General features: G+C 41.7%; 1 pseudogene; it reads right to left on the reverse strand.

Annotated features, from left to right (window-relative positions):
* Nucleotides 1–19,253: 19,253 nt before the first annotated feature.
* Nucleotides 19,254–19,566, reverse strand: LOC109452346 (tumor suppressor candidate 2 pseudogene; annotated as a pseudogene).
* Between the last annotated feature and the right edge of the window lie 968 nt (nt 19,567–20,534).

Below are 20,534 nucleotides of genomic sequence, written 5' to 3' on the forward strand. Positions count from 1 at the left end.
CCAGTTTGTGCTGAAGAATCAGGAGAAAACTCTTTCAGGAAGGTGCAGCAGAAAGTTTGGGGGCTTTGAAGTCAAATACATACAGAACTAAGTCTTGGCTATGCAGCTCACCACAGAGTGAACTTAGACACGATATTTAACTTCCAAACAGTGTGGATGGTAATACTACCTGATAGAATTGGTGTCAGATTTAAAGTAAAATATGTAATGTGCATAGCTGATTGCCAGACACATAATAAGGACATTTATTCATTGCACACCTACTTTGGTGGGCACTGGAGATAATATGGTAGGTAAAATAGACTCTATCATGCCTCATAAATGTAAATTTAAAACATCACCATTCTCTTTCTGCTTTCGTAAATTTAAACTTTCTTCCTAAAAAGGGAGAGGCATCTCAAGGTCAGCTCCCACTTCCCTTACCCTTCCTAGACTTTCATGGCCTTGCTCTCCTACTCTATCACTCTGTCTTTAGCTCCCTCCATGAGTAAAAACCATAATTATGAGAGGTCTGAGAAGGGTCCCTCATTATCTCGTCTTTCAAGTTTTGAGCATCAAGTCTTTTTTCTTTCCTGGTTATGGCTTCAGCAATTTCCACTCTTATTCTACCAGGGTGGTGCCCTGGTTTATTCAACAAGTATTTACTGAGTGCTTCCTAGGGGCCAGGAAATAGTCCTACTTCCAGCATGACAAATGCCTTCATCTTCTCCAGATACCAAGACCAAAGCTGTCATGTGAGCAATAAATTGAGGTGACCTTCTTGGTCCCACCCTTCAGAAGGGAGGCCTGCACAGTGCCACGGAAGGGTGACTTATGGAGACAGCTATAGGAAAAGATGATCGTCAGTTGGCTGGAAAAATGATCTTATCTCTTAACACTAATTCATGATGTGCTTATTGTATGCCTGGCATTGTGTTAAGTGCTTTCCACGTACTAACTCATTTAATCCTCATACAAGTGTGGGAGACAAAGATAGTTGTCACTTCATGTTAGAGATGATAAAACTGAAAGATACAGATTCTAGGGACTTTTTCTAGGTCACAAAGCTAGTTAGTGGCCTAGTAGTCTGGTTCCAGAATCTTCCCTCTTGATCTACAAAGCAAGGCAAGTGTTTTGTATCTTTCTCACCTTTATACTCAGATTTCTCTTCAGTGACTTCACTTCTTTTTTAAGGATGCTCTTATTGTTTATTTTCATGTAATTCAATCCCTATTAAAATGTTCGCTTGGGAGCAGAGGGTGCCATATTACTGTTTTACAGTATCCTGTGGCTGGAATAGCATGCTACCTTTTGTTTAAGTTTTGGTCTAGGTAGATGTCTCCTCTTATTTCTTAGTAGAGAAGCCCAAGAAGGCTGAGGTATGTTTCTGAATTATCAACAGGCCAGATTCAGCCAAAAGGAAAACTTTGTCAATTTTCAAAGAGAGTCTTTTTGTTAAGACCAGTTAGACCAATCTTGAGACTGAGGTGTTCCCAAGCAATGCTCTGGCAATACTGAGTCCTTCTAGCTTACTGGAAAAGGAGAGTGTGAGTTTCCCAGATGCCTTAGGATACATTCCACCCATGAATGGACTTGCAAGGCCATCTGAATTCCCAAGAGAACCAATTCCCAAATATAAGTTTTAATTTGTTTACCTTAAACTTGGAGCCTATTACAGTAGCTCCCATGGGATTCTGCCATTGGCCCTCACTCTATCCTCATCTACTAGGGATTAGGGCATGTCTCTTTCCAGTTGTGCTTAAGGCTGCATTATTTCCCAAATGCTTCAAAACTGAGCCAAATTGTCCCTGTCCCAGAGGAGCAAACAAAACCCTGGCAAGGAAAGGCAACTGTCAAATCTCCTATCTCCATGGACCCTTGGGGACAAAGCCACATCAGAGAAGACCAGCTCTTTAGCCTTTTTGTCTCCCTGCTTTGTTGTCTGGCTGAGACCAAATAGACTTTTCTTTCTTCCCTTAGCTGTAGATCCTTTCCTTCTTCATTTCTTTTTGCTGACCTTGAGATCCCTCTCCCTTTTTAGAAAGAAGTTTCAACTTTACAGAAGCAGAAAGAAAATGGTGATTTTTTTTAGGCTTATGAGGCATAATAGAGTCTCTTTTACCCCCCATATTATCTCCAGGGTCTAGCAAAGTAGGTATGCAATGAATAAATGAAATTAGAAGACAGAACATCTCTAAGTAGGAGGGGGATAAACATTTCCATACACACAATTAGAGAAATACTGCATGGCTAAGTTATCTAAAAATATTTGTGCCACGATCCTGTCTTGCCTATGTTGTTTACTTGGCATAAAGCTAGTGGGTCTCCATCAGTACTTGTGGAAATTTTTCTTAGAGACCTGGAAAACCAGAAGCTATCCACCACAGAGATAGACATGGGCTAATGTAGTGAGAAATAGCCTGGACATGAATTTCTAGTATTCTGTTCATGGCTTCCTATCCATGGAGCCAAGCACAGATCTCTCACCAACTGGGATCTCAGTTTTCTTTTTGTTCTAAATGGAAGGTTTAGGCCAGATGGCCTCTAACAGAGTACCAGTTAGGATGCTCTATGGTACAAGTGACAAACATATCAAGTAAACATGGCTTCAATAAATAATGAAAAGTCCAGAGGCAAGATGGTACCAGGGCTGGTTAGTTCAGCTATAACTTCAAAGACTAAGGTTCTCTCCTCTTGCTCCTTTGCCATCTTCAGTACATTTATATGTTTTCCTCGTAGGCTGGTTCCCCTCATGGGCCCACAATGACTACTGCAGGTTTCATAGGCAGGTGGCAACATTCAGAAGAAAAAATAGGAACTGCTCTGCCTTGTACCCTTCTCAAGAAAACCAAATAGACCTCTCCTCATCTCTAATTGGAGAGATTGCATCACAATCACTTGGTGTAGATGCACAAGGACTTAAGTCAGTCATGATTCATCACCCTGGGCTGGGGAGGGGCTCAGCCTTCTGTGAAGGGCAGGCCAGCTCCCTGGAGGTGAACAACGTGGCGGTCTGGTAGTAAGGACTAAAGTAGAGAACGGCTGTTGGCTGGAAGGCCAACAGTATCCACCACAAATATCATGTGATTCAAAGGGAATAAGAAAGATGATAAACAAAGTTTGATAAAAGAAGGGCAGGAGACAATGGAAAGGCCACGTCACCACATAAGGAGTCTTTGAAAGGCCTCAGTGTCACAAATGTTTATCTAAAGCAGTCCTTAGTCTGTGTCCCTGGCCCCTATGTTTAACAGCCCAGGCAGCAGGCCTCCTCTGGTTGCGGGCTAAAGAAGCTTTATACCAATTTGTTAGGAGTGAGGAAGGACTCGCTCTAGCATTTCAGGGGACTCCACAGAGAACTGAGCTGAGATTAGATCAGCTGTGCTACTTTTTCTATATGAGGGAAGAAGTGACAGCCCACCCCACCCCCCCTTGGTAGAACAGACCAATCCTTTGAGTATCTCAGTGTTGTTACTTTCCACTTCCCTTCATGTCACATTCTTTTTCCCCTTCTGGATGTTTGCAAGTGTCATTGCATTTGCTTGGAACTCCTCTCCCCCTACCTCTGGCTTTCTCTTTCCATCCTTTAAATCACAGCATAAGTGCCCCCTTCTCTGGGAAGCTACTCTGATCGCCAAGATTCTGGCCTCCTGCATTTACTCCATTGAACTACTAATTGCACTTAATTATAATCGCCTGTTTCCTTGTCGGTCCTCTCTATTAAATTAGGTAGCATACTTCTTAAGAGGAAGGACCATATCATGCCCGTGCCTATGCGTGGCACCCAGGATAGGGATCTCATGCTCACTGAAGATTAAAACGTGCTTGTTGGGGCGGCCAGTTAGCTCAGTTGTTTAGAGCGCGGTTCTCTTGGTGGCAGGGGTGCCGGTTCCATCCCCACATGGGCCACTGTGAGCTGCGCCCTCCACAACTAGATTGAAACAACTACTTGATTTGGAGCTGACGGGTCCTGGAAAAACACACTTAAATAAATAAAAGGGATTTTTAAAAAAAGTGTTAATGAAAAAAGCACTCAGTAAGAATCTACATAAAAATATAATTTGGTTGTTGAGGCTTTGGAACCACCAGTATTATTGCATTTTCTACTGAAAATATGAAATAGTTTGATTGTAAATATCATCACTTCTCCCCTTAGGAAACTTGCCTGAAAGGACAGCTCTGTTGTCTAACATGAAATCCACAGCATAGGAACAATGCCTCCTATAGGTGTTAGTTTGTATGTGCATATGCGTGTGCGTGTGCGTGTGCGTGTGCGTGTGTGTGTGTGTGTGTGTGTGTGTGTGTGTTAGAGAGGACTCTGGCTTTTGTTTTTCTCAAATCAGTTAGATTTAGTACAGTCCTTTCTATCTTCTTTTCTTAAATCTAAAATAGAACTATACTGGTTGTACTCCTAATGGAGGTAGTGAGTGTGGAGTGAAGAAATGTCTTCTTCCCTCTCTCCCCCTTCCTTCTTATCTTCCTTCCTTCCCACCCTCCTTTCTTCTTTTCCTCCCCCTGATAAACTATTGCAGCTACTGTGTGACAAGCGCTCTGCTAGGTTCAGGAGTAAAGTGGGTAAAAAGAAAGACATATTGTCTGCCTACAGTGATTTTATATTTTAAATCAGCAATTGCTTAGAGCAGGGGGAAGAGAGAAGCCAGTTCCACAGAGAAGAGGGAATTCCCACGCAGCAGGAGGAATTCAAAGGCTCATCTCTGGCCCTTCTTCCCATGCTTATGCTTCTCCTAGGGGTGAAAGAGTTAACTGTCTGGTGAGAGGCGAAGAAGGAACTGAGCATGCCCAGCTCTGTCTCTCTCCCTCCCCTGCCCCCTCACCTCTCGTCCCAGCCCCACCCAGATCCACTCTCTTCTCTGCCCTGCAAAAGGCAGCCTGCCCCTCTCACCCCATGATTTTAAGTGCTATGTTGTGTTGCCAGGACATGTTGGCACCATGGGAGTGTGAATAATCCAAGAGATTAAACTTATTTTAGGGAATCAGAGAAAACCTTCTTGAGGAAGTAACAGTTAAACTGAGACCAGAAAATGAAAAGGAGAGAATAAGGTGAAGGGAGAGCATTTGTGTGGGAGACTGTGTAGTTGTGAGCTTGGAGAACACTAGTGAAGGGTGGAGGTAAAGAAAGAATGGCTCGTGCAATTACAATCTTCTTCCTGGCCTCTCACCTGGTAAAAGAAAGGGTCATATCTCAGTTTGGGATGAAAGTACATCTATGTGCTTAGTCATTCATTCATTTATTCATTCAACCGATAGCCACTCTCCTAGGTAAAGGGGATGTAATTCTGAGTCAGACACGGTCCCTGATCGCAGACACCTGTCATCAACTAGGGATGCAGATATGTAAATAAGTTTGTTTATAAGACCTTATGGGTGCTCTGCTAGAAGACAATGATACAGGATTTATGGGTGGTGAAGAGAGGGATGTTACTAGAGATGGAGAAGAAGTAACACTTGAGTTGAGTGTTGGAGAATGAGTACATTTTAACAAGTCAAACAGAAATCTTAATGTCCACCTTTGGCGTTTCCCCTTCCAGACCTTTCTGTCTTAGAAATCTGATAATTATATGGTATAGTTTTCCTGCCACAAACATCCTGTCTTCCATTTTCTAACCAGGGTGGTGTCACTTTGAGACTATGTTTGGTGTAAACGGGATATAATCCCAAGGCAAATCAGAAATGAAGTGAAATCTCTTTAAGAAGAATGAATTAGCCTCAACATAACAAAATAGTTACAACTTTGTGGGAGATATGTAAAATGGTTTACATCACTGAACTGTCCCAGATGGTAAACATAAGGCAAGGCTGTATCTTAAAATGGATGTATGGTGGATATGGTTACAAATTCCCAGTTTGTGGGTGTTGTGCACATATGTGGAATAAACTTTTAAGAGCCTAGCATTTTTTGGCTTCCTGGACGATGAATGTCTATGATAATGCGCCACATAAATATACTCACAATTTCCAACGTACTAAAGGTAACAGAAAGAATATCGAAAACCAGTGAGATGTCAAAAGAAAATGTAGTCACTGAAAAATGAAAAATGTGTCACTAAATATGCAAAAAAGTAAAGAACATTAGACTGAATGTAATGTGTAAGACAACACAAAAATTAAAATGCTTGTAATAATGGAATAAATGTAACTTCCAGAAGGGAGGCAAGTGGAAGGCTTCTGGATTCCTCTCTAAGACAGGCAGAGCCATAGTCCCTCAGGGAACAGAAAGACCACACAGTGGTGGGGAAATGAAATCAAAGACACGAGGGAGACTGATTTGGTTAGCCCAATCACTCCACTGTGAACTTTGGGTCATACACAGTTAAGGGCAGAAAGGGAAGGCAGGAAGTATTCTAATGAGAATTCAATTAATTCAAGAAATCTCAGAAACCAGGTGTAAACTCTGCCGGATATTAAAAGATCCCTGAGAGGAGACTTAGGGTTTCGGAGCGCGTCAGATCAATTTGCAAGAAGCTGGCAAATTGGCAGCCGCCCTGCTGTAGCCCCGGTTTTCCCTAAGCGGTCTAATTAATTACCATCTTCATCTCTAAGCAAGTGTGACTTGGAACCCCTCACCAGGCTAAGGAAGTGAGGGACCCCACCCTGCTCCACCCTGGCCACCCCTGTGGATCTTCTGGATGTGACAGTCATCCCAAGAAGCTGGAGAAGGTCCTGGCTCTCCAGAAAACAGTTCCTATGGGTTGCAGGGCTCAGCATGAGGATATGGTTTCCTGTGGGTGTTGGACTGGCTATGATAAAATGACGCATGACAGTCTCATGCCGCAGGCTCAGAGCAGCAGGAGCTTAATACCCAAGGGGGCAGAGGATGAAAACACAGCTGAAGAACAATGTCTTGTTGAAGAGAAGTGTTGAGTGGGGCCCCCACAGGGGCCACTCCGAGGGCCTTTAAGGACTTTATGTCCGCTTGATTAGCCAGGATGAAGGGGCCAGCTGCAAACTTTAATTTCCTGATGACACAAAGGACCATGAACAATATATAGATAGGATTTGAATTTGTAATAAGCAGTGGCTAATCCACAGCAAAGGACAGTCAATGTAGACCAAAAAAAAAAAAAAAAAAAAAAAAAAGAAAACAGCTCCTGAAATTTCTTAGGTTCCCCATTCAGACATACTCTTTACTGAGAGTTTTACTTCAAGCAATTTGTCTTCGAGAAACCATTGGGGTTGGCTGTGGGAAAGAAGCAATACACATTTGCAACTAACACCCTGAATTCCTGACAAACATTTCTGTTCTCCTAGCAAGAAGACAAACCAGAGTTCGTATAACAATGTTGTGTGCACCTGGTTGGGAGAATATTCCAGATAAAGAAGTGACCACATTAGTCTACTGAGAATATTTTGCCTGACATCAATCTTCTTTCATTGAACTCTTAATCTTCAGCCAGGGAGGGGAATTTTTAAAAATAATCAAAGCTTTCTTTATTCTTAGATAAAAACATTTGAGGTTTTTTTTTTCTTTCTCTTTTTTTTTCTTTTTTCTTTTTTAAGTGCTGTTGCAATCAAATTAGCTGCTGGAAAGCAAAGCTCAACCTTTATCTTTGTTCTTACACCTTTAGCTCTAATCATCTTGAAGTGTTAAGGTGAATAATAAAAATAAATGTTTGGGTCAACAGGAAGTGCCTCTGATAGAGACTGGCTTTAATAGTGTGTGTGTGTGTGTGTGTGTGTGTGTGTGTGTGTGTTGGGGGAAGCCGGGGGACAAAAGGGGCCAGATGTTTTGACAGGGCACTGCAGAGCAGAGTCTGGGAAAGGGAAAGAAGCCCTTCAGCAATCCTCAGAACAGGGGGCTTTTTGTATCCAACACTCTGGAGGAATCCCATAGCAGGAGCTTCCCTCTAAGGGGCAAGAGATGAGAAACTTACATATGCATCTGTATAGTGAATGCAACATGATAATCTTATTAATTATGAAAAACCCCACTGAGGGAATTTTTACACTTTGCTGGGAACTTTACCAACATTGTCTTATTTAGTGTTTGCTGACAAGGCTGCAAGTTTGGCTTTATTATTCCCATTTTACAGGTGAGCCCATTTAGGCTAAGAGAACTTACTTTACTTGTCCAAGGACATTCTCCATATTAAATGTTGCAGTAGCTAAAATTGGAGCCCAGGACTGTGTGACTTCAGGCCTAGGCTGCAACTCACTTGTGATGAAATAAATTACAAGAAAACCACTTGGAACTCCAGAATGACTGTCTCATTATTACCAGATTCTGACTCTATCAGACCTGGCTCCCATTGCTAAAAGCAAAACCTGATGTAACAGCGCGGGCAGTGTAGCCCTCAGGAGGGTTATTTATCCTGTTCCTCCTACTCACCATCACCACCACCCTACCCCAGGAAAGAGAACAATTACAGAGAACCTCCCAGTTACCTTTTTGATCTGGACTTTTTTATAATGTTAACACAATTCCTTAGCGTGGCTTCAGGGAAGGAACAATAGGACTGCTTCTAGTCCGGAGAGAAAGCACCTCAGAGAGGAGAAACTCACAGCTGGTTTTTCTTCTTTCCTTCTTCAAATTAAAAAGGAACGGAGGCAATGTGTCTGTTGGATGAAAAGCAAATCCTTTTGTGTGTTATGTGGGTACTTGTGAGTCAGTCATTGGAAGCTGTGGTCAAGTTCAAGCACAGAAACTCTATCCTTGCATTCCTCTCATGAGTACTGAAGGTACCTTAAGGCAGGAGCCGGCTGAATGGAGGCTCAGCAGCTGCCAGGACCTGGATCTGATGGCCTTCTGGGCACAGCTGTTGGGGAGATTGGGCACTGTTTCAAGGGGAATGTGCCATCACCCAACTGCCTAGGCAGTGATGGGAGGGTGGGGTAGGTGAGGGTTAGAACTCAGAGGAAGCCATTCTCACGTGCTCTCCTTTCATTGACTGCTCTTGCCTCTTTGTCCAGGAGCCCTGCCTGTCTGGCTTCTCCTCTGCTTTCCAACCCCTTTGTCCTCAGAACTTTCTGTGTCACAGCAGGCTGCTCAGTCATCCTATTGGGGAAAACTGCTCTGTGTAGGCAACCAGCCTCTGGGTGTTTCTGACCCATAATATTCCTCAGAATGAAGCTGAGAAATGTCTCCAAGACTTGAGGTGTGGTACAGGCTGGGCTGCCAGAGCCCTGTGCCCTTCATCCATCCTTCCTGTCTAGAACAATTGTGCTAATTAATGTGATGGAAGAACAGTTGATCTGCTAGTGAGTGCCAAGAAAGTGTTGGGGGTCCAAGACAAACAGCTTTTGGCTCACAGTGCTAAACAGCTTAAGTTTCCCTTTAAAAAATTACCTCAGTTTTACTTAAATCATCTTCTGTGCCAGGCAGTCAGTTTTGAGAACGGATGCATGACAAAGCTCCCCATCTGCAGTGAATATTCTCTTCACTTTATTTGACTTGTGGTGATGGGATAGGGGTAGAGGGGAAAATGGTTTGTTCACAGCATGTCCAAGACGTTGGCAAAGGGGGAGAGAGAGAGAGAGAGAGAGAGAAAGAGAGAGAGAGAGAGAGAGAGAGAGAGAGAGAGAACATATGTGTGACTACTTTGGTTTGCTCAGGTAATAAAGAGCACAGTAATCAAGTTAAAACTATATTTCAGTCTCCTTCTCTGAAGAATGTGTTACTGAGTGAATTAATGCATTGTTGCTTTTTTCCGAAGGTCTGTGGTAACTCGTATCTCTTGAAATGAATCTGATGTGTGTCTTTTAAACAGAAGTAGATGACCTGGCATTACTGAAAAATACAGTGTTTCCCCGAAAATAAGACCTAACCAGACCATCAGCTCTAATGCATCTTTTGGAGCAAAAATTAATATAAGACCCAGTATTATATTATATCATATCATATCATATCATATCATATCATATCATATCATATCATATTATATTATACCTGGCCTTATATTAAAATAAGACTAGGTCTTATATTAATTTTTGCTCCAAAGACTCATTAGAGCTGATGGTCCGGCTAGGTCTTATTTTTGGGGAAATATGGTAGGAAAGGAATTTTATAAGATTTTAGGTGAATAATTTATACCTATTTATGTATTTTTCTAGTCACTGAGATAATACTACTCATCATGTGGAAAGGCAGCCCAGTTAGACACACTGGGTTTGAATTCTCATGTTGCCACTGATTGACTGCTGGACTCAATTGTGCTACTTAATTTAAGACTCAAATTCCTCATTTGCCAAATAAGGGTAATAATAATGCCTACCTCATTGCATTGTTATGAGAAAACAGTGAAATAATAAATGCATTAATCTCCCAGACCAGTGGTTACATTTAAGTCAGTGTTCAATAAACAAATCCCAGTTTGGATAGTATCTACCTCAGATAATTGTAAAATTAAATATGCCAATGTGTGTTGAGGGACCTGCACATAGTAGGTACTATAAATATTACTCTTCTCTCTCCAGTATCATGGTGTTTATGTTTGTGGAAACATTAGATGTAAAACTATGCTTACATTTAGTTTCTATACTTTAGGTCATTTGTTGAATTATCTTGTAGATTTTAGTATTCCATCTACCTACCAGTTTTAAGTACCTGTGTCTTTGGAATAAGGGACCAAATTCTAATTCACACGCAGCAAACAAGCAAATTTAACCACAAACAAATTCCACACCGAAGCCACTATATTGAGGACCATGTATAGAATCTTGCTGGGCTCTCGCAGGCACCAAGTCATCCAATCAACCTCATATGTGTCTGCCTGGTTCAGGGCCATAAACCAGAACTCCTCAGCTTGCCCCTCAGGCCTCAGAAATCTCTTATAGCAAAGAGTATATCTATAAGCCTGACTATATGATTTATAATAGTCCTTATGTATTCCAAGTCATGGGGATAGGAAGAAGGCACTAAATGCCAAGGTTTTAAAGACAGTGCCTCACAGAAATGACCATAAATAGCAGCTCAGGAGGCCACTTACATGAAGTTAGACCCGTTTAGGACTAGGGGCTATTACAGTATGAGCTTATCATAACTTGATTCAAGTGCAATAAGCGAGAAGTAGAGAAGATGACCAGTCAGTGTGAGAAAGCCAAGCGGAGATCAGATAACCACATTAAAAAGATTAAAATGTCCAGCCTGCTATAAATGCCTGCTAAAATCCTAAAAAGGAGTCTGGAGAGACCCATAAAATCATAACTAAGAAAGTAAGGGAGCCCTGAAGCTTTAACCAGATGTTCCTGTGATATGAATGACTATGTTAGTAAATTTTCATCCTAGCAATACAGCTTTGTATTGATCTTCTGCTTTTATTAGTCAGTGCTGCTATGAGATTAAATATTGTCTGAGAGGAAATACAGGCTTCCCTCTCTACAAGGCTCTCCTCAGTAACCCGGTGTTTGTTATCGCAAAGCGCACGAGGGAGTTTATAATGAATTGCACAACAGAGCAGAGGCTGGAGTCCATAAAAAGAGTTATATAAGGGGTAGCCTTATAGAGAATAACCTCATTTGGGAAGCAAGCATTGTGTGTTGTACTGAGTATGAAACCCATGGAGAGCTGTCTGAAACAGAAATAGACACGAGTATTTATGACCAGGAGCACCAATTGCAATATACAGTGCTAAACACTTAATCTATGGTTAGATTTTACTTCAGATCCAAGCTGAAGTCAGCAGAATTAAATCTTCAAGTGTATTTCAGCAGCTTTAAATCCTTCTGATACTGTTAGCAGTGGCAGGGTTCCAAAATGCATTCTGTTAATAAGACAGTAAAGTATAAAATCGAGTTATCTCCTTCAAGGAGAAAAACACAGGGTAAAGGAAACGAGTCTTGTAAAATTACATTCCCAGCACTTAGGCCTTTTCTACCTGAGTTCCTTTCAATTTATTCTTTTACTACCAGACCATTCTCCTTGACAAATAACAAAAAAAAAGAAAAAGAAAATAAGAAATCATCTCCCACTTTTTTTTTTTAAAGCAATGAAAGGGATGATACCCCTAAAAAAGGCTTAGGATTTTTCCTTCTTATCTTCACAGGTCAGAGGAGGTTAAGATTTTGCCAATCAGCTTATGAAATCTCTTTGGGCTAGCAAAAGAAATCCAGCAGCTGTTACCTTTTCTTTCTCACTTAACATAACTTTTGGTTTACCTGCAGCTAAAAGAAATTTTTGCAGTATACACAGGGGTGTTGTTCAAGTCCCCAAGGCAACTGTTAGTTTTCCCAGGAGCAGCATCAAAAGCTTGTTAAGCTGTGAAGAGGAAGGAGGGAAAGAAGGCAGAGAGAGAGGGAGGGAGAGAAGGAGGGAGGGAGGGAAGGAGGGAAAGAGGGAGGGGAGAAGAAAAGAGGGGAGGGAGGATGGGTAGCGAGAGATGGGAGGGAGGAAAGAAGGAAGAGAAGGAAGGAGGGAGGGAAGGAGGGAGGGAGAAAGGCAGGCAAATACATTACCAGCACCCTCTGAACACATAACATGCTCAGATGTACTACACTTGCTGAGATGAACAACTCAAAATGAAGCCTAAATCTTCTTCTGGATGTCGGCTCTCTCAGCCTAGAGTTCTGCACATATGGAATGACAGACCACCCACTGCTCTAAGATCCCTGCAGGGCACCTTGGGTGAGTTAAGTAATGCATTTTAACCTTAACTCTAAATTTCTTTGCTCTCATGAGTTTCAGTCAAACTCCTTCTTCATGCGTCAATATGTATAACTGCTGGCAATTTCATGTTCTTTAGGCAATTCTTTTTTTTTTTTTGCCTGTCCAGGAGTTAGAAAAAGATAAAACTCCCCTGTGTGATGGAGCTAATGTGATACAAGAAATTGAGCTGTAGCAAGCCACTGGGCAGATACAAAAATACATGAAAGTATAGATTTATACTCCACTGGAAAACCATGTTATCGTTAGCTGAAAATTTAATACAGTATATTAGTGTTTCCCCTCTAAGGTACCTCAGGATCTCCTAATAGGTGATTTAGGTTTAGCTTCTTTATTTGTAGATGGGAAACATCTAGAAAATCTGTATTCTAATAATGTCAGCGATGAATCCAACACACACCTTATCCCAGACTCTTGCTATGGTGTGTAGGCAAAGCCACATTAACGTCAGGAGAGTCCAATGAGTGGAGTGAATGTTACTCACCCTCCAGAGACTCTCAGCATGTGAACGAAGAGATGCTGCTGCTGACCCCACTGTGATGAAGACACACTGTCTTCCTCTCTGTCCCTCATTCGGTATATTTCAACATGACAACGAGGGAAACAATTTACAGTTGACTCCAGGTGCCCCTGGCTGTGGAACACCTTCTGTCATGTCAGAGAAATGAAAAAGAGATGCTCTTCTCTATGAACAGCTCTGAATCACATGAATATTGTTCTATTCCCACTTATAGCAGCTTCTGTTGCAGGTCTTTTTTCACTGACACTAAATTCTTGGCAGCTCAGTCATTCCTCTATTTCTATATATCAGATTGGAGTGGTTGAAACTGGCCCAAGGTGAGTGAATTGTGATGCACAGAGGCCTAGAAAGGGGACCCGGTAGTTGCACTTACATTCTGTCTTGTGATGTCTCCATTATAACTTGCATCATTCTACAGTGATGAAATGTCATCTTAACTAGAGATCATCCTAAAACAGCCTAAAATGGTTGTTTCCTTCTCACCTCCTGCCCAAAGAAAGAGGTTCTCAAACACTGGGAGATGCTCTTCTGAGTCAGTTTGCAGCAGTACCCAGGAATCTGCATTTTAATACGTAGTACATCCCAGCTGATTCTTATTTCATGTGGATGATAAACACAATCTTATGGACTAAGAGGAAGGAAGATTAAGGTGAATTATTTTCTACCCAGGTTTTTATTATTATTATTATTATTATTGCTATTATTATTATTAAATAGATGAGTGAGGGAAATTAGAAGAAATAGCTCCTCCCTTATTTTTTACATTTAAGGAAAGTAAACAATAATATAATTAACTCTGATTTAAGAATAAACATATATCCTTCATGAAAAGCACTGGGCTAGTTACTGGAGATTTAAATTTTGAATGAAACTTGGTTCTTTGAGCTCAAATAGCAAACACAGATAAAAAAGAATGACCGTCCTGGCTCAGACAATGGGTCACCAGTTAAAGTCTCTGTCTCAAAAAGGACAAAAATAAAAACTTTCGGTAGAAGGTCATAGTTTGTTCTTGATGTCAACTTTCCTATATTTATCCTGTTTCCTAACTAAACTTAGGAGCCAAATGTCTATGCAGGTACCACTGTTAACAGGGTCCCAGAGGCACATCAAAGATCACCCAGCCCTGTCTCCCATGTCACGGATGAAGAAACTGAAGCCCCAAGAAGTTAAGAGACTTATGAACGGTCACTGGTTACTTTGCAGCAGAGCTCACACTAAAAAAAGGCCTTCCTAGTCATTGTTTTTCTAATTTTAGTACATTGCTTGGAATAGGGGTGTCCGTTAGTTCATCCATCCATTCATTCAATCTATGGATATTTAGTAAGCACCTACTAAGTGCCAGTCATTTGGTTATATGTACACTGAGGAGGCAAAACTGAGTAAGACCCTCTTTCTGTCCCCATAACCTAATAATCTAGGGGGGACTGTGATCAGAAAACAGGTTACATAAAGCCAGTTTTCTTTGATTTTTGTCATTCATAGGGCTCTTATAAGTGTTAAGGGAAATTCTTCCATTGTCTCCTAGGATGCTTTTCAGGTTTAGGTCATATCCTCCCTCGCATTTTGGTTCACTGATCAATCTGGGTCTTTTTTTGTTAGGCCTCTCCACCACTGTTTCTTTCTACAGAGGGAGCAACAAGTTGTACCAAGTGTTTCAGGTTTCAGGGACAGATGCACCATGATTTGCTACAAGATAGGATAAGACTTTCTCCCCACCCCTCACCCCCCCATCCCATTTCCCTTAAGACAGGAGCCTTTGGATCTGCAGCAACTCTTTGGAACCGTGACTCTCAGACCCTCTTCTAGTTCCCGACAGACCCAACAGGTAATTATCCCAAGATTTCTTTTTCCCTGCATCTCACCTTTAGTGTCATGCATGAAAGCACATATTACTGTCCATTCACACAGTCTCTCAAGATGGTTCTAGCACTTAATTCCCTTCAGTTGGCATTTTACAAACAAAGACCTTAGTTACAGTTGTTAAATTTCACTGGGGACTCACTCCCCCACCCCCTGTTCCCACCCACCTTAATTAGCCTTCTTAAATTATAAGAGAGAATGAAAGGGCAGTTTTGATCTCTGACCTTCCTGAAACCTAGCCTTCTCTGACTTGCCACTCCCCTTAGCAGCTGATTTTATTAAGGAGCTCATCCTCTGCCTTAACTCCTCAGCCAAGTACAATGCATTCTACAGCTATAAAACCTAAAACTTTATCCTACAGGAATCGCAGTGCCCTGAAAAAGCTCACATTTGTATAAGTAAAATGTCAGTAGCTCAGAAAAACAAGTAACCAAGCTCACAATGCACCATTTCTTGCAATCTTTAAGGACACTAAATTATTTTGTCCATATATATACACGAGGTCTGACAATTAAGTTTGCGACCTTCTTGCAACGATGTTGCTAACCTTTTTTGATATCAGAGGGATTGTTCATAATGAATTTGTACCAACTGGACAAATAGTTAACCAAGTTTACTATTTGGAAGTGCTGAAAAGGCTGCATGAAAAAGTTAGATGACTTGAACTTTTTGCCAACAATTCATGACTCGTGCATCATGACAATGCACTAGCTCACAGGCACTGTCTATGAGGGAGTTTTTAGCCAATAAACAAATCACTGTATTGGAACACCCTCCCTACTCACCTGATCTTGCCCCCAATGACTTCTTTCTTGACCCAAAGATAAAGGAAATATTGAAAGGAAGACAGGTTGATGACATTCAGGACATCAAGGATAATACGACAACAGCTCTAATGGCCATTCCAGAAAGAGTTCCAAAATTGCTTTGAAGTGTGGACTAGGCACTGGCATCAGTGCATAGCTTCCAAAGGTGACTGTAATGATATTCAGCAATGAGGTATGTACTACTTTTTCTAGAATGTGTTCGCAAACTTAATTGTCAGAACTTGTATATTACTTAGTAGTTTCCAAAAATGTCTTAGTTTATCACCCAATTATAGGATAAACTTTTTTAGAACAGAGACTACTACATCTCTTATTTTCTTTCTCTCAAAAAACCCCAAAAAACTAATATGCACTTTTTGGACAATGTTGTGTAATTTGACGAATGATTGATTTTGTCCTTAAATCCTAATTGCATAAGTCATTCAATTAATTGTTGAATGACTATCATGTGCCTAACCCTGGGCTATGTGTTATGAGACATAAAACAGATGTATTTACTTGAGGATTTTGCAACCTTACAGAAAAGGAAAATACACATGAAATAATTGGAATAATAGAGTTAGAAGGAGCTTAAAGTCTATCTAGTTCAGTTTCCTGGTAGTAGATAATCCTGCTGTCCACCAATATTTCTGGCTCCTTTCTTTTCAGTAACTGGGGAAATTGCATTCTTCAATCTCTTGAACTTTAGGTAGATTGAGTCTTGCTTTGGCCATAAAATGTGAATGGAGGGGATGTGTGTCACATATTGGTAGAAGCATTTAAGAGCTGGAGCACAATTCTCTCTTTTGCTTCTTTTTCTGATGTAGCAATTATGGAGGAGGTTTCATGGTTGTCTTAGTCCATTTGGGATGTTATAACAAAATACCACAGACTGAGTGGCTTATAAACAACAGAAATTTATTCTTTACAGTTCTGGATTCCAGAAGTTCAAGATCAGGTTTTTAGCATGAGGTCTCTCTTTCAGATCACAGATTTCTCATGGTATCCTCACATGGTGAAAAGGGCAAGCTAGCCCTTTGGAGTCTCCTTTATAAGGGCACCAATCCCATTTATGAGGGCTCTACTCTCAGGACCTAATAGCATCACCTCAGGCATTAGGTTTTTAATATATGATTTTTGTGTGTGTGGAGAGGATGTGGGGGACACAAACATTCAGACCATAGCCATGGTGAGAGGGCAGAAAGCCTGAATCATGGAGTACGGAGCGTGGAAGATGGCTACCCTGGGTACCTCCAGGAGCTTTTGTGTGAGTTAGAAAAGCAATTTTTTGTTGTATTAAGTTACTGAGATATTAAGGTTATTTTGTATAATCAAGCCTATCCTGACTAAATCCTTTATTTTATAGATGAAAATTTAAGTGTTAACCTGTGTGATATGGAACCTCGATGTATCAAGAGTTCAATATAACCATGGACTAGAATCCTGGAAGATTTCCTTATGAAGGATATCTAACTTGATCTTCTCTTTGTAGGACATGTATGATTAATCCTAAGGAAGTGGTTCCGGCACTGGCAGGGGTGTTAGTGGTGGCACTTATAACACGGTCCAGGTCAAGAAGAGAAGACAGGAAGAAATGGGTACCTAATTAAAATAATAGTCATAGCTATTGTCATTGAGCACTTTATTTGCATTATATCATTAAGTTCTCACAGCCATCACTATGAAAATAATAATTGTAACTATGTCAACCTTCCTTTTGAGGTAGTAATGATTACTGTTTTCATTTCTTTAAAAATAAACCAAAGCTTAGAAAATTTTTCTCTGAATAGCTGAAACTACTTCATTGATGAATTCCTTCCCATCTTCTTCCTTGACTGACGGGAAGCGGTGTCTCTTTTCTTCTGATGACTCATTTCTTCGCTTGTGAAATCAATCTCATGTCCTCCTTTTTTCTGGGATGTTGCCCTAATGTTTGTCTCTTCTTTCTTCATTATTGGTAATGGCTCTATTTCTACTGCTTCTATCCTTTTACCTTACAATTAAGCAAATGATTTCAATTTTACAATAAAAACTGTTTTAAAAAATATAAAACCAAAATAACTACACCCTGATTTGCCTTTAAGTTATCATACTCTCTGTCTTCACCTCCTTAACCCATCACAGGAACTTCCCTGGATGAGTCACCACTGACTTCCTGGTTGCCAAATTTAATGAATGAAATGAGCCCTAATCTTACTGGGCCTATTAACCAGGGCTACACTTGGCTTCTAAGGCTCTATTCTCTTTCCTTTCTTTTTTTTTTTTTTTTTTTTTTAGGGTATACAAATAATGTTATTGAAACTGAACAAATAACCCAACAGCCTTCCTACATCGGGGGCCACCCTCCCCATACTATTTTCCACACTCCTCAAGCACAGAGCTTGCACAGTAAGGAATTTAAAAGAAAAAAAGTCATTTCTATGTAGAAATCAGATTCTGCCCCAACATCATCATGGACTAGACAATTTACAACCTTTTACATTTGAAGTATTCTTTTTCTGGTTGTTCTCTCCTTTCTGTCTCTAGCCAGGGGCCCCAGTACTTGCCCTTGACTGATCCTGAAGAGATGGGCACACTGTAGGGGACGGGGTGGTGGTCTCCTCAGATCTATTGGCACCAGCTCTAGGGTGTTGTCCCTCACCACAGGGTGGCAGATGGTCTCCTCCCAAGGGGTGGGGTGTTGGTACAATGACAAAGGGACTTAGATGGAGTAGGTGGGTTGGGCAACTCTCATAGGCACAGGCATCCATAGCCCTCCCTATACCCTCTCAACTGGGGTGTATGTGTGTGGGGGGAGAGTGAAAAGGAACAACAAGTTGCTGTGGGGAGGGATCAACCCAGTCTTGAGTAGGGGGAGAAGCCTCCTACACCAGTCCCTACTCCTATTAACAACCAACAATGGTCCATCCATCTGAGGTTGGGAACACATGGGCAGGTAGGCAGAAAGAATCAGGCTTGTACTGCCCCCAGCTTCTGTCCATCAGCAGAGGAATGGAGATAGCAACAGCTGAAATGCTCCAACAAAGGGGCGAAGGAAGTGAGGGAAAAGAAGTTCCCACTTGTGTGCAGCTTCCACAGCCCAAGGGCTGGAAGAAGGCAGACCTTACTTATAAAGTGCAATGGCCTCTAGCAGGGCTGGCCCTAGACAAGCTTGGAAAAGAGCAGGCCAGGCAAAGCCACAGGAACAGGCATTGCAGATAAGCATATGCCCTGCCATGCTTCTAGTTAGGATTGTTGGGGAAGGTGGGCTGGTAACTCCGCTATTAGCCCTTCCCAGCTGGTTACCAGCTACTTCCTGTTTGTGTACAAACCAGCATCCAACCAGCAATGCAGGCCTGCCCTCTCTCAGCTGAAGGTTCCCGACCAGTGGAGTTTATTCAGGGTGTGGCTTCAGCCTAGGTTCCTGAATGGAAGCCACTCTTTGAGCCTGGGGGATTCTTGCTAAGGCAGGGCTCCCCCCACTCCCGCCCCCAGCTCACACCTCTTAGAGGATCACAGGCAAATCCATGACGATGAAGGGGCTATCCAGCTTCACGATGCCCTGAGAAATGAGGTTCTTATGCACCCACCTTAGCTTGGCCAGGTTCTGCCCATTCTTGATGACAACTGTGTCCTCATAGAATTTGTGACCCAGATTCCCATCCTTGTCATAGAGTGTGGAACGTTGGCTCGTGAACACGAAAGGGGGGCAAGACTCGGCCTCACGGACTCACCAAAGTTTGCTCAGAGACTGCCGCCTCCACGGCGAAGGGCCACAGGCTCTGAGCTTTGGAGCCGCTGGCGCCCATGTCAGGGACACTGGCGCATGGCGGACCCTGCAGCCGCTTCACTGTCACGCTTTGCTTCCTCTCTGCCATAGCCAGCCTCGGCCATTGCTCACCAGCTCTATTCTCTTTTCAATTTTTCTTGCTACTTTACTATTTTTATATCCATTTTGAAGATTCCTCTTTCTCCACTGGCCCTTTAAATAGTGGTCATATATTACGTCTTCAGTCTTTATTCTTCTCACTCTTCATGCACTCTGAGGAAAACCTCATCCACTCCTATGGTTTAATTATATGTCAATATGTTACATTGCCCCAAATCTAAAGCTCTGGTCAAGTTTTCTCTCAGAGATTTCATAAATATGTATTCTGACTGTTTATTCTTATGTCACCAAGGCACCTTGAAATAGATAGGTAAAAAAACAAACTCATTTCTTACCACCCCAGATCTCCTTCCTGCGTACTCCTTATCTTCATAAATGACTCCAGCAACTACCCACTCCCTCAAACTGCAAGCCTGCAAGCTTGTTTTCCTCCTCTTTCACTGTTATTAGACTCCACGACTTGAACCCACCATTTAGATGGCTCTCAATATCTACCTTTTTGTTTTGTTGTGCCATCCCTGGTATTGGTTTAATTTAAGGTCTGGTCATCCTTACTTTAGCTAGCTCATCTCCTTAAGCCCATTAAGACTCCCTCTAAACCATTCTTCACACTTCAGACAGAGTAATCTTTCTAAAATTCTAATACGTTCACGTCATTCCTCTACATTGTTCAAAGGTACCTCATCCCATTCTGAATAACATCTAAAGGCCTTAGAAGATTCACATCGTCTTTCATGACCAGCTCTCCAGCCTTTTCTGCTGCTACTCCCTTCTTCACACATATGCAAAAGCCAAGCCAAGATGTTCTGGTCCTGAAGGAGCTGCAGTTTCTCTTGCCTTGGTCCTGTGGCCTCTGCCTGAAATACCCTTTACTCTTCCCAGTGGCTT

The sequence above is a fragment of the Rhinolophus sinicus genome, chromosome 4, assembly GCF_057876585.1.
Source record: "Rhinolophus sinicus isolate RSI-liver-muscle chromosome 4, RSI-T2T, whole genome shotgun sequence".
NCBI lineage: Eukaryota > Metazoa > Chordata > Mammalia > Chiroptera > Rhinolophidae > Rhinolophus > Rhinolophus sinicus.